At 43.3% G+C, this 14,911-nt stretch overlaps 1 long non-coding RNA gene across 7 annotated transcripts in view; it reads left to right on the top strand.

Annotated features, from left to right (window-relative positions):
• The window catches only part of LOC131765901 (uncharacterized), a 42,755-nt gene that overhangs the window by 11,488 nt on the left and 16,356 nt on the right, over nucleotides 1-14,911 (top strand). For all 7 annotated transcript variants that reach the window (XR_010835411.1, XR_010835410.1, XR_010835408.1 and 4 more), the window contains exons 3-4: nucleotides 2,493-2,613; nucleotides 9,283-9,360. This is a non-coding gene — a long non-coding RNA (uncharacterized lncRNA). The remainder of the gene's footprint in view (nucleotides 1-2,492; nucleotides 2,614-9,282; nucleotides 9,361-14,911) is intronic.

Here is a 14,911-nt window from a genome sequence, read left to right as displayed (position 1 = left end):
TAAGGAATGACTGACAGCTCTGAAGAAAATTTTCACGGTTACCTCAGGTAATTATGCACCTAATTGCTGCTCCCAGAATCACGGTGCAGAAGAAGAATCAGGCTTGGTATGGGCACAATTATGTCCTCCTCCTCCTCCAGTGTGAAGAGAAATGCCAAGAAGGGAAGGAGGGAAGGAATGGTGCCATTAAGTGAAGTAGAAAGAACAGACTGCAATTATAAATGCTGAGACTTTCCTAATGAATTAAACTCTTAGTGGGTGTTTTTTCTTTGATCAATGATGCATTATGGGATAATATGATTTATTTTATCTTTTTAGTCTTTAGTAGCTTTAGAACTGTTTCAAAATATATACTTAACTGAGGACAAGTCCATCAACATTTGGTTAAAATATTTTTCATTATGTGGAAGTAGTTTGTTTTTATTTACTTTCGTATTAATTAGGGAAAATTATGTTGACTTGATATATTATCATATTAATAGAGCATCATTAAATGAATTTTCATGAAATCATTTCTGCAACAGATCTTCTCTGGAAAAGATTAAAGAATAAAGTATTTTCCAGGTTAAGCTCTACATAATTCACACACACACACACACACACACACACACACACACACACACACAGAGTCACACAACATTTTAATGGCACTGGAAACTAGTAATATTATTATTTAACCATCTGCCAGATTTAGAATGAATTTCCACTAAGCCAAACTTGGATAAATCGGATGAAGGAAGGAGGGCATTTGGAGACAAAATTTCCACCCCCACCCCATCCCATCTCCATCCTGTCTCCCTGCATGTCCTTGTTGTGGAGAATGAGAGCACAGAATGAGACAGAAAGGCTTTGTAGTTTATAAACCCTGCAGGGACAACAACGTTAAGAGTGCACCCTAATGTAAACCGTGGACTTTGGGTGAATGATTATGCTGTGTCAATGTCAAGTCGCCCATTGTGACACATGCACCCTCTGGTGCAGGCTATTAATAGTGGCAGGCTGTGCATCTGTGGGGGCAGGAGGTACAGGGTTACTCTCTGTACTCTCCACTCAATTTTGTTCTCAACCTAAAACTGCTCTAAAAAACAAAGAATATTAAAAACAAAGACTGCATGGCAGGAAGAAAGGAGGGGGGAGTGTTCACCAGTCAGAGGTTGGGAAGCCCGTACCCCAGCCCCTGAATACATCAGATTTAGACTTCATTTCATACAAAACTATCTAAGGCCCTGTCTGAGAATCACTGTGTGAGAGGAGTCTGGTAATAAGCGAAGAGGAGACCTCTGAACATCCATCAGAGAAGGGGAAGGTGAACCTTGTCATCACAAGTTAGCAAACTTCAAAAAGGCTGTTTAAAAAGAGTGCTGATAATGTACCTTTCAAAGGGTCACAGTGTCCAATAAGGCATGAAGAAACGTCCATTTTGTTAAGGCTTTAGCTTTTCTTCTCTCTCCACTCAATGATGTTTTACATGGATGGGTAGAGTTTCACCCCATGTCACAGACCTAGGACTTTGACCAATGTCGCCCCTCCCCATCCTCCCCTTCAACAGGGCACACAGTTTGATAGCTGCCAGGGCTATCTCTCCATCACCTCCAATGTCCCCATCAGTACTTCTTTATTTGTAGCCATTAAGGAACTATAATGACCAACGACACAGATTTGGAGCAACTGGAACACTTGTATGTCGTTAGTGGGAACAGCCACTTTGGAAAACAGTTTGCTAGTTTCTTATAAACATGCACATACCATGTGAGCCAGCAAATCCACTCCTTGTTATTTATCAAAGAAGAATGAAAACTTAGTTTTACACAAAAGCCTGTATGTGAATATTTATAGAATTTTATTCATAATCACCCCACGCTGGAAACAACCCCGAGGTCTTTTAACTGGAAAAATAATACACCTCTATAGTATACCCGTACCAAGCCAATTCAAGGAACAAACTGTTGATTCACCCAATATCATGCATGAATCTTAAATGTCTTTTGGTCAGTGAAAGAAGCCTCAAAGGCCACATAATGTATGATCCCACTTGCATGAAACTCTGGAAAAGGTAAAATTATATGGACAGAAAATAAATAAATGCCAGGGGGTGGGGAGTGGAGAAATTATTGACCACCAAGAATCAAGATAAGGGAATCTGGGAGGTGATGGAACCGTTATGTAAGAAACTGTGCTGGTCGACAGACAACTCTCTGAATTTGTCAAAACTCTTAGAACTGTAAACCACAGAGGCAATTTGACCGCATGTAAAATTATAAAAACCATCACCAGGAGGTGGGGAGAACTCAAGGAGGAATGCAGACTGTGATAAATGAGGATGACTGTACTACGAATGAATCACATAACCACACTGCAGGGGGTGGGAAGAAAGGGGATGACCTAAGTCACTCTGGAAGTGGGTTCTCACTGGACACCATAAGGCAGTAGACAAAAAGAATACTATACAAATACTGTACTCTAGTTGGTAATTTCTTGTTTTGCTTTCACAGGGGTATGTGTTAGCAGCTCTGAAACTACGTGTATAATAAGGTCAAACCAAGAAAATATATTGCAGATAATGAAAGCCAGGCTTCTCCCTGTCAGAGAAAGAAGTTGACAAACAAGAAAAAGGTATGGACTATAATAATGACCCTATGTGCTGGAATGGCATTCAAGGTTTCAGTATGAACGCATAGATACAGGGAAAAAAAAAATTGTGTGTGTGCGCGCGTGCCCGCATATTCAAGGATCAGTGTATACGCAGTCAACCTTTTAACCCTCCCAATGGCCAAAGCTAGAATGCTTTGAGCAACAAAATAATGATGGTGTTGGATTTCAACCCCTAAATATATACCTAGATACAGATATCTAGATATAGATATCTATAGATATCTATATCTAGATATATAGATATATATGCATTCCCTGGAGTCTATATGGATATACATAAAGTGCATAAATGGGGAAGAAGGGACAACTCTTCCCTTCCAAAGGATTCCAATTAGCAGAAGTAGAAGGAACGAAGAAAATAGAAGGTCACGATTAGAACAACTTCGTAATAATTGTTGTAGGCACAATCCACGGTGGACGCTAACATTAAGGGATAGTACTTTAAGAAGAAGCAGAATATTTGTACAGTGTCAAAGTATTGTCTCTAAAATAAGTATTTATTAATTACAAAGAGAATAATAGTAACTTAATAGACTTGGCAGAAACTACCTGAACCAAGGATCAAGTCACTAGTAATAGGACTTATTGACATATTGTTCCCCCTGTTAGTATGCATTAAGAAGGGCAATAATGCATAACCTCACTCTAATCTTGAGAAAACACTAGATAACCCCAGACTGAGGGACATTCTACAAAACCTGTAGCCAGTTTCATGGTCAAAAGCGTCAAGGTCATGAAAGACAAGAAGAAATTGAGGAAGCATCACAGATTGGAGGAGGCTAGAGACGCAAGGCAACAAAACACAACGTGGGATCCTGGATTAGACCTCGGGCAGAATAAAGGACAATAGTGGAAAAATGGTAAAATCCCCAAATGTTGATATGTAAAAGCCAGAATATTTGGGATTTCATCACACTGTATATGACAGAGGACCCAAGCCTTACATTAGTGTTTAGATTGTAAAATGTGGACTTTTTTCGGTGTCCTTGTGGAGTTACTCAACATTACAAAGTATTTCAAACTGGAAAGCAAATAGAGGGGATTTCCTAGAAAAATTTATCTGAGTTGGAAATAAAGTTGTAACTTTTCCACTGTCCCGATAATGCTGTCCACTGCTTGTAACCTATGTAGGCCTTAGAGAAGGAAGGGAAGGAGGGAGGGAGGCAGGGAGGGAGGGAGGAAACGCAGGGGAAAGAGGGAAAGAGTCAAGGAGAGAAGGAGGAAAGGACAGAAGGAAGGAAAGAAAGAAAAGGAAAGAAGGAAGTAGTACACTGTTGAGATCTCTGAGTTGTCCCATTTCTTATCTTCTGTGTGGCTCAGCCTCATTAGGCTAACACAGTCTTACAAGTTACTGTAAAATGGTTGATTTTTGTCTTCATCAAGTGACCTTGGAAACTCCAAGGCCTGTAGCAAATGAAGGGGAATTTCAGTTCCAGCACCATGAATGTTTTCTAGAAAGACTCACTGCTCATCTTGAAGCACTATACACTTGATCCTTGCACAATGTGGGAGTTCGGGCGCCATCCTTCCCCGCCATGGAAAATCACAAACAGAGTTCTTCTATCCCTAAATCGTCTGTCATCTCAGACTTCTATAAAAGAGGGAAGCATTTTTTTTCTTGAGTAAGCCCCTTAACGAGATAAAAGTTAATTTTATTCTCTGCTAAAGTAAATTTTATTTTCTGCTAATAACGTTGGACGTTATTCTGTGCCAACATCCTAATCAGTTTCTAAGCAAAGGAATAAAGTAGTTCATTGAAAACAGTAGGTTACGGATTTAATCTGTAAACCTAAATGAAATATTATTAGGCTTCATCAGCTTTGTATATAGAGGGAAAGGTACCTGTCTATTCTCAATGCTACTTTTTAAGGCCGTGCCTGCCATTGGCAGTTTTATAAACCTCTCCAGAAGATTGTAATGTACAGCTAGGTTTGACAATCACAGTTGTAAATGAAGCACTTTGGGAATTGCAAAGGCATTGCAGACATAGAAAGTAGAAAGTGGCTATCGGTATTCCTTCACTATCCCTGCATCTTCCTACCTGCGTCAGGAGTGTCGTGCAAGTGCTGGTCATTTTCTTTTCGGCCCTTTTGGCTGTTTGCCTAGACCCTTTCTCCCTCTTTCTAACCTAACACCCTGCCTCCTCCTTGTCCTTCAACCTCCAGTCAGTCATCTGTTTGGGATTTATCCTAAACTTGGTGGGAAGCCATTGCAGGGTATAAAGAGAGAGAGTGGTGTTACAGAGACGCCTTTTTCAGACACCATACCGGCTATTGTAAGAGAATGGATAGTAGGGGACAGGAGTAGATTTAGGGAGAGTCACTGGGAGACTGGCTGTGTGCACAGTGGTGGCCTTGGAGATGGAGTAAAGGAGGCAGGTTAGAGTCCTATTTGGAAGGTTAATGATGGCTTGGAGATGAAGAGGAGTAAGTGATGGATTGGATGTGGGGAATGTGAGTTAAGGATGTGTAATTGGGTAAATGGAGGTGCCACTTAACTTAAACGGGAAGAATTCTCTGCCCACCTATTGGCCTGAAAAATAAACACCTTCTCACCCTTTAGAACTGGAATCAGAGATTCCTTCTTGTCTTATTTATTATGCTTTCTTTTATTTCATTTTTTATTTGGGCTGCAGTGCCAGCTTGCGGGATCTCAGTTCCCCAACCACGGATTGAACCCAGGCCCCCTGAACTGGAGGCACAGGGTCCTAACCGCGGGACCACCGGAGAATCCCCAGCAGACTTTTCTTCTTTCTTTTCTTAATATAAGTTTTAATTAACTACTTAATTAATTTCTGGTAGCGTTGGGTCTTCTTTGCCGCGCGGGGCCTTTCTGTAGTTGGGGCGAGCAGGGGCTACTCTTCGTTGCGGTGCACGGGCTTCTCACTGCAGGGGCTTCTCATGTTGCGGAGCAGGGGCTGTATGCGCACGGGCTTCAGTAGTCGTGGCGCGTGGGCTCTCGATAGTAGCGGCTCGCGGGCTTAGTTGCTCCGCAGCCTGTGGGATCTCCCCGGACCAGGGAGCAAACCCGTGTCCCCTGCACTGGCAGGCGGATCGTTTTCGCGTTTTTGCTTTTAAACATCTCTGTTGGAGTATAATCGCTTTCCGATGGTGTGTTAGTTTCCGCTGTGTAACAAAGTGAATCAGCCGTATGCCTACGTATATGCCCATATCCCCTCCCTCTTGCGTCTCCCTGCCACCCTCCTGATCCCACCCCTCTAGGTGGTCGCAAGGCACGAAGCTGAACTCCCTGTTCTATGCAGCTGCTTCCCACTAGCTAGCTATTTTACATTGGGTATTGTATCTATGTCAGTGCTACTCTCTTATTTCGTCCCAGCTTACCCTTCCCCCTCCCCGTGTCCTCAAGTCCGTTCTCTACGTCTGCGTCTTTATTCCTGCCCCTGCCCCTAGGTTCATGAGAACCTTTTTTTTTTCCCCCCGATTCCATACATATGTGTTAGCATACGGTATTTGTTTTTCTCTTTCTGACTTCCTTCACTCTGTATGACAGACCCTAGGCCTATCCACCTCATTACAAACAGCTCAGTTTCATTTCTTCTATGGCTGAGTAATGGTCCATTGTACGTACATACGTGCCGCATCTTCTTTACCTACTCGTCTGTCGGTGGACACTTCGGTTGCTTCCCTGTCCTGGCTATCGTAAATAGTGCTGGCAGGCGGATTCTGAACCACTGCGCCACCAGGGAACTGCCCAGAGATGATTTCTTAAGGGAGGCCCTACTACTCATCCCCCAACAGTCTCTTCCCTGCCGACATAGACTCCCACAGCCTTACGTAACTGCTCCTTCATAGCACCATACACGGTTTTAATTTCACACATAATCTGTAACTTCCCTTTCCGTGACCCTCTGTTCTCCTGAACCTTTCCCTCCTGCCTCATCATTTTTTCTCTGGTGCCCACCAGTGTTTGGCGTATCTTAGGGGCTCAGTAAGTGTCTGTTGAATACATAATTGGAGACGGAGGACAAGGCTTAGCAGGGAAGATCAAGGCTTTTGTTTTCTACATGTTGAGAAATGGTCCTCGTGGGCGCGCAGACCCCTCCAGCCGCGCGAAGCGAGCGGCGCGTGCTGACAAGGGCCCGGCGTGAGGCGTGCCGGCTGGTCCAACTCCGGTCGCCGCGCTGACGACAGCAGCGGCCTAGGTCGCACCAGCCGGCCGGCACCGGGCGCGGGGGGCTCCGCTGCCCGCTGTGCCGCTCTCGGTGCCGCCGCTGGAGCGCCCGCGGGATGCGCACCACGGGCAAGGAAGGGGCTTGTTGGGACCGCGGACCGTCAGGTCCCGGCGAAGCGCCAGAAGCAACCGAACCGCGAGCGACAACAGCCGCCGCCGCCGCCGCCTCCGTGCCAGAGCCCTGTTCCCCTTGCTGTGGGAGAGGCGCACGGCAGTGACGTCACGGGCGCGCGAAGGCCTCGCGGGCAGCGGGCAGCGGGCGGCGGTCGGCGGTTGGCGGTTGGCGCGGCTCAGTAAGGCCCGCGGAATTGGCGAAGTGTGTGGAAGGAGCAGGATCTGTAGAGCTCAGCAGCGGCGGCGAGGTCGGTAGGTCCGGGCAGGGGATGGCGCGCCCACGAGGACCATTTCTCAACATGTAGAAAACAAAAGCCTTGATCTTCCCTGCTAAGCCTTGTCCTCCGTCTCCAATTATGTATTCAACAGACACTTACTGAGCCCCTAAGATACGCCAAACACTGGTGGGCACCAGAGAAAAAATGATGAGGCAGGAGGGAAAGGTTCAGGAGAACAGAGGGTCACGGAAAGTTGGCCCTGGCCAACTTTGGGGCAGGGTGCGCGATGGAGGCAGGACCGGGGTCCGACGATTCGCGGCGATGGGGCCCTGGCATTAGGAGCCAGGAGGGCGGAGGGCTTGTGGCGATCCGATGTCCGATCCCTGCAATGCTCTTTTGTCACCCTCACGGCTCCTGTCACGGCTTGGCTAGGTCGGGTCTCCCCCTGTAACTTATGAGGGTGCGGCGATGTTTTTTTCCCAGATGTGGTCCCCGTGTAAGGTCTTTGAATACAAGTATTTATTGAGAGTCTGAGTGAATGGTCAGGCCTGGGGGGCCGAGACCAGGAGTCCGGAGTCGTAGATCCAGGCTCACCCTTCCCTTAGAGCTCCCCAGAGAGCTGAGGGCCCCGAGGGCAAGCTGATGGCCTTCAGCCTATCTTCTCTTCGGTCAGGAGAACTCATCGCTTGGTACTTTTCCCCTTTCTTTTCAGCTGAGGCTCATTCTCCCCTCCCTTGTCACCCTTTCCAACTTCTCATCCTGAACCCACTGCTTTCTTGGCTAGTTCACCTCCACCGGCTTTGCGGTCAGCTACCTCAATGCCGTAAATAGCATTGAGGAGGGTCCTGCTAGAGGTTTGTGGCTTGTCTCACAGAGCCATGGTCAGGCAGAATATTCTACTTGAATTCAGTTGTTCGGGTTGCCAAAAGCCTTACGCTACTGGCTACTGGTACTTCTGGAGCGGATGCCGAAAATGGGTGTCAGATCATTTCTTTAATTTCCATTGCCTGGGGTAGGAGATAAGGGAAGGGCGGATTAACCACCCGGGAGGTTGTTAACATCTGGAGAAAGGCTTTTACTTTCTTGAGATAATAATAATAGAGATAAGTACTATTAAATTTCAAATAGCATTTTGATAGACCATAGGCTTCCTGGAGAGTTACCTCTAAGCCAGCAGAGGGGAGAGTTTTGAGTACTCGTGGGTGATCAGTCATTGGATAGAGCAGTGGCTCTTGAGTGAGGGTGATTTTGCCCTCACCCTTCCCCCAGGACGTTTGACAGTGGATGGAGACATTTTTCTGTGTCATGTCCGGAAAGGGGGGTGGGTGCTGCAGGCATCTAGTGGGTAGAGGCCAGGATGCTACCACCTATCGTACAAGGCACAGGACAGCCCTCCCCACCACCCCCAAAAGAATTATCTGGCCCCAAATGTCAGTAGTGTGCTCTGGAGGAACCTTGGATAGAGACTGAGGACTGAAGAGAGGGAGGCTAGGGTTGTCACAGGTACTCTCACTTCAGGTAGTCAGGCACATTTGCCAGGCTGTTGTGTGGCCCTGCCCCTTCCCCAGAGTCTGTAGCAGGCACCTTGGTGCCAATGCCTGTCACGTCCTTGGGATGAGAAAACCCTGGGGGCTCCTGAAAGTCCTAAACACAGGAAGGAGTGATTCAGGAGAGTGACGTGGGAGCAGAGAAGTCTAGGAAGAACAGAATTGTCCTCATGTGTTTGGGAAATGTGCCAGATGGAAAAGAGATGAGAGGTGTGCCGTGGGGTGTACCGTTCCAGAAGGCAGACTGGGACTGATGCGTGGCAGGGAGTCAGATTCTGAGTTTGCTATAGACTGCTGTAGCAACTAGCGGTGCCTAGATCTGTCTAGAGAGTGCTGGGTTTTCTGTCACCGCCAAGTTCCTGTACAGGCTGATGACCACTGACTGATTGGTGCTGTGATAGCGGGGGGCTGGTATAAAAGATGCTCTGGGATATTGTGGTTCTACACTACTTTTACGATTGTTTCCCATACCTCGGAGCTCCTGGTTCGTGAGCTGCCGAGCTCCTTGGATGTCTGCTCTGACATGTTTCCTCCCTTTACACCTGCCACTCATTTTTCAGGTACAAAACAGAGAATCGCTTCGCACAAAGCCAGAAGGGATACCCTTGAAGGAATGATCAGGAAGGAATAATGCATAGGTATGTATTTGCATTGACTTTCTCCAAAGGTTTGTGACAGGGGTAGCTGGTTAGTGGCTGCTTTCTCGTGCTCGAGCCCTTACAATGTGATCACCTCAGAATGTCATAGGGACTGGCGCTCGTCGGAGCCTGAAAAAAACAGCGCACCATTAGTGACAATTTCCCTTCCTGTTCCTAATGGTGCCACCATGTGAAGGGAATTTGATTAGTATGACTTTTAACCTCCCTGCTCTTGTATTCACTGGCACTGGCTAGGTGAGGTGACCTAGTTGACGGGCAAAGTTGGGGAGAATAACTGGCCATGCTTTGCTAAGCTCTTCTTTCCTTCACCTTGGGAGTGAGTCTGGTGATAGAGAGATAAAATTTCTCTGCTCCACTGTGGACATGCCCCTCTCACATGGGTTTGCCTGCAACCAACTTGCTGCAACCAAGTGGGTAAGTTTGGATAATTCTAGAATTCAGTCGGCAGACTCACTTGGCTATGTCGTGAAGCCCCATTTTCCAACATGGGCTCTAACAGTCAAAAGTGACATAATGTGTGGGCTCCAGTGCAAAATGAAAATATAGTGCCTCTTGTTGAAACTGCAAAGCAAAAGTGTTGTTGAAAGTATTTGCACTGGGGTGCATAGTGTCCTCCCCACATTCATGTTCACCTGGAACCTGTGAATGTGCCCAAGTAAATTCTGTTTTCAGATAGAATCGAGATATGATGACATCATACTAGATTAGGGTGAGCCCTAAATGGGTTCTGTAGGTTGTTCTCGCTTCTCTTTTTCATATATGTCATCTTTTTCAGCAGAAGTGTTTGGCTAATATTGGGAAGTAAAACGAGGAAGCAAGGATATGATCAGATTCCTTGGACATTCTTGTTTCTTAAAAAACAACTGCTTTCTTTCTGTGTTAGAAGTAAGTTCAGATTCAAATGGAAAGCATGGCCTCTCGGAGCTGTTAACACCTTCACTTAGTCTTGGATGTGACCAGTAGCACAGAATTCTGGTGGAACTCAATAAGACTCCAAGTGGGTACCAGATAAGCATGTCATGGAAAGCACACCATAAGCAGGGTGAAAACTAGATGTGAATACGGCAGCAGGAATTGTGGTAGTGTCACATATTGCACATGTCTCCTCTGCTCATGGGTATATTTTATTGTCCCATAAATTTTACTTACAAAACCTAAGTTCAAAGATAAAATCATTAAGAATTTCAAGACAGCAATAGCACAGCATGAAACCAAGCAAGCGTGGTCCCTTCTGAGCATGGTTCATCCCGGACTTGGTAAACTGCTAAAACAGCCAAGGCTGTGAGATACCCACAGCATGTCAGTGACAGGAGTCCATGCTACAGATATTGAAGGAGCCGTCAATGCCACTCAAGCCCTGAGAGCCCTGTCACTGAGAATGAACCAAAATATAAATTTAGGAGAATAATTTATGGACACTTAGGACTTTGTATTTTTAACCCACAATAACAAGAAAACTTCATTTCAAAAGAAAGTGTGAAGTCTTCAAGTTTGCTTTGGTTATTGAGGGTCCTTCGTGGTTACATATAAATTTTGGAGCCGTTTCTTCTGTTTCTACAAAAATAGGACATTTTGATAGGCATTGCGTTCAATCTGTAGATAGCTTTGTGTAACATGGACATTTTAACAATAGTTCATGCACATGGATGTCTTTCCATTTATTTATGTCTTCCTTAATTTCTGTCAATAATGCTGTAGTTTTCAGTGTACAAGTCTTTCATGTCTTTGGTTAAGCTTACTCCTAAGTATTTTATTCTTTTTGATGGTATTGTAAAGGAATTGTTCTCCTAATTTCTTTTTCGGATTGTTCATGGCTAATGTACAGAAATGCAAGTGATGTGTGTATGTTGATTTCATATTCTGCAAACAAACTTTGCTAAGTTGGTTTATTCTAACAGATTTTTTGTTCTAATAATTTTTTTGTGAAATATTTAGCATTTTCTACATCTTTTTCAATAGTTTCCCTTTCAGCCTAAGTGTATCCTTAAATCTAGGGGACATTTTGACCTCCATCTTAGGCTTTCATCTTATCTCTCAACTTATTCAGAGTCTTAGTTAGTTAGTGTTCTCCTTATTGTTTGCCACTTTGGAGAATCCAACAAAATGTTCTACTCAAGGTGAGACCTCTTTTCTCTTCCACCTCTGAACCTGAATATCACTTATTACTTACTTCATTCTCTTAGAACTTAGCATTCGAAGTTTAACTGGTGATCTTTCTTAAAGGAGGTCAATATGCTCACCGAATTCAAGACCTCTGGTGAGTTGTGTCAAGTGTGTAGGAATCATATTAACTTGTTGGCTGTTAGCCCCCCTGGAAACATTTCTAAAGTGGCATTTAAGCTTGATATTCAGGTTTATTGGACACCGCATTAAAGAGTTTAACAGAATAAGAGTAGGCTGGTCTTTCCTAAAGCCGAGTTTATCCAAGGGTGACCTTGTAGCCACCTGCATCAGGATCATCCTCGTTGAGTCATTGAGTGCCCTCAACCCCCCTAAACTGTCAATTCCTTATAGACAAGAATTATGTTTTATAGCTCTTGTTCCCCTTCCCTATACCTAAACATGCCTGGAATAGAAGGTGCCTCTACAAACAGGTGTTGCTTTATTTTAAACTACATTAAGTACATGTATATGTTCATTTCCCTCTGGGAAAGGAGGCTACATTCCACAGGATTCAAATATCAAGCCTTTAAACTTCCTTGAACCCATAGATATATAAGTAGTTGCATAACTATCCTCCCTCTATACAACTCTAAGATGATCATATCAAAGTATGGTCATTAATTGTTTTTAATTACAAACGGATAATAAGCAAAGTGAAAGGAACTTCTTCCACCAAAGTAAAGGCCAAAGTTCAAAAAGTCAAATTAATATGGGATTTGTTACTATTCTAAATAGTAAAGAACACTGACTAGAAATATCACAGTGCTGGTTGCTATTATCATCTTTTCATTTTCCATTACAGTTGTTTATATTATCTTCATGGGATTTCACTGAAGTTATCAAGGTTTCTTAATAGTCAAATTAAAAAACAAAATCCCTTGAAATGCCAATGCGAAGAAAAATGAGTCAGAACATGAAAAAATATTTTAGACAAGTTGACAACATATATTCTTTGCTCATTTCTCTTTTTGAGAGAGGTTCTATCTTATTCACACCCACATGTACAATAGACTGAATAAAATACAACCCCATCACTCGATGGTGATAAAAAAAGGAAAGACAAGCTGGTTCCAGAAAATTCCTCTATTTATTCGTAGTATCCTGTTGCATCTGGCGAAAAAAGAGCACTTTGAAATATTCTCTAAAGTTTTGTATTTTATTTTATAATAATTTGCTTATTTATCTCAATGTAAATATTAAAAACGCATGAGAAATATTTGAACATTTGGCATTTGACTATTCCTATCTATTTCCTTAATGTTTCCTTTGCGTCCTATGATGATCTTTTGGGATAGGCAGCACATACCACTCTCATACTCCCCAGACTCTACAGCCCCATACACATGCAAAATAGCTTGTGGGGATGGGCATAACATACACTTGGTTGAGGCAGGGAGGCTGTAGAGTACATCGTTTTTACACCTCAACATTTTAAGTGTTTTTGGAAAGTAACCCTAGTTTGAGTGCAAGTTCCATCGATTTATCAAATGCATTTCAGTTATACCTAGGTATGTCCAGTAAAATGGTAAGGCTATATTACTGGGAGACTACTTACATGAGCAAGTGAAAAGACATCAATGAAAGAATATATTATGACCACGAGTCAGATATAATAAGTCAATCAAATAGAATGTAGATCCCAGGAATATATCTACACATATTAGGACAACTGGTTTTTCAACAGAGCTGCAAAGCCAATTTTGAGGAGAGAGGATAGTCTTCTTGACAAATGGTGCTGGAAGCATATAGCACACGGATATTGTGCCTCGATAGCCATGTGCAAAAGTATGACCTTTGATTCCTACTTCACACCATATAAAGAATTAACTAAATGTAGATCGAAACATAAATCTCTAAAACTTGGACAGGGCTTCCCTGGTGGCACAGTGGTTGAGAGTCCGCCTGCCGATGCAGGGGACACGGGATCGTGGCCCGGTCTGGGAGGATCCCACATGCCGCGGAGCGGCTGTGCCCGTGAGCCATGGCCGCTGAGCCTGCGTGTCCGGAGCCTGTGCTCCGCAATGGGAGAGGCCACAACAGTGAGAGGCCCGCTAGCGCCAAAACAAACAAAAAAATAAAACCAATAAACTTGGACAGAATCTTTTTGACCTTGGGTTAAGCAAAGATTTCCTAGAGATGACACCAAAAACAAGATCCATAAAAGAAAAAAAGTGACAAATTGGGTTTCATCTTTAGAAGCCATTATTAATAAAAGAAAAGCCACAGGTTGGAAGAAAATATTTACAAATTATATACCTGAAAAGACTTGTGTCTCTAACACGTATATAACTCTCAAAACTCAGTAATTAGAAAAATTTTTAAAAATTAACAATATGGGTAAAAATATTTAAGAGATTCCACCAAGGAGGTGTACGGATGCAAATAAGCACATGAAGTTGCTCAACGTAATCACTTATTAGCTAAATGAAAATGAAAGCCCCAGGAGATACCACTACACAACTATTGAATGGCTCAAATTAGAAAAGTCCAACCACACCAAGTATTGGTGAGGCAGCGTAGGAACTGGAAGTCTTTTACACTGCTAGTGGGAAGGAAAATGGTACAGTCACTTCAGTCAACGGTTTGGTTGTTTCTTTATAAGTTGAACATACACCTACCGTATGATCCAGTCTTTCTGCACCTAGATATTTATGCAAGAAAAATTAAAGCATCTGTTCATACAAAGACTTGTACATGGATCATCATAGCATCTTTATTTTTAATAGACAGAATTGTAACAACCTCGAGCACCCATCAACAGGCTAATGAATAAACAGACTGTGGTATACTCATACAGTGAAACACTCCTCAGCAAAGCAAAGAGATAAAGTATTTATACCAAAAAAAATATGAATTACTCTCAAAATAATTACATTGTGTGAAAGAAGCTAGATAAGAGTCCTCACTGTGTGAATCCATTTATATAAATTTCTAGAAAAATGCAAACACATCTCTAACGATAGAAAGCATACCAGTGGTCACTTGGGGAGGTGGAGGGGTGGAATGTGAGGAAAAAAAGGGGCTTTATGAATGAAGCATAAGAACACTTGCAAGTGATGGATATGTTCCTTTTCTTGATTGTGTTGGCAGGTCCATGGGTATATGCATATTTCAGAACTTAAATTGTGTTCTTTAAGTATGTGCAGTGTACTGTGTGTGCGTTATATTTAACAGAGCCATTTAAAAAAGGTTAAGAAGAGACATTTGTCTCAACAAATAAATGTAGGAAAGAACAGAAAAGTCAAGTACAGTATGATCTCTGTCAGTTGAATTTTCCTATAGTCTTATTTCCCTCAAAAAATATATCCCAGTTCTTAAGAGATGGGACTCTTAATAAAAGGTAAAAAAAAAAAAAAAGAAACCCGGC

Source organism: Kogia breviceps, chromosome 11, assembly GCF_026419965.1.
Source record: "Kogia breviceps isolate mKogBre1 chromosome 11, mKogBre1 haplotype 1, whole genome shotgun sequence".
Lineage (NCBI taxonomy): Eukaryota > Metazoa > Chordata > Mammalia > Artiodactyla > Physeteridae > Kogia > Kogia breviceps.
This window is presented reverse-complemented; position numbering and strand designations above follow the sequence as displayed.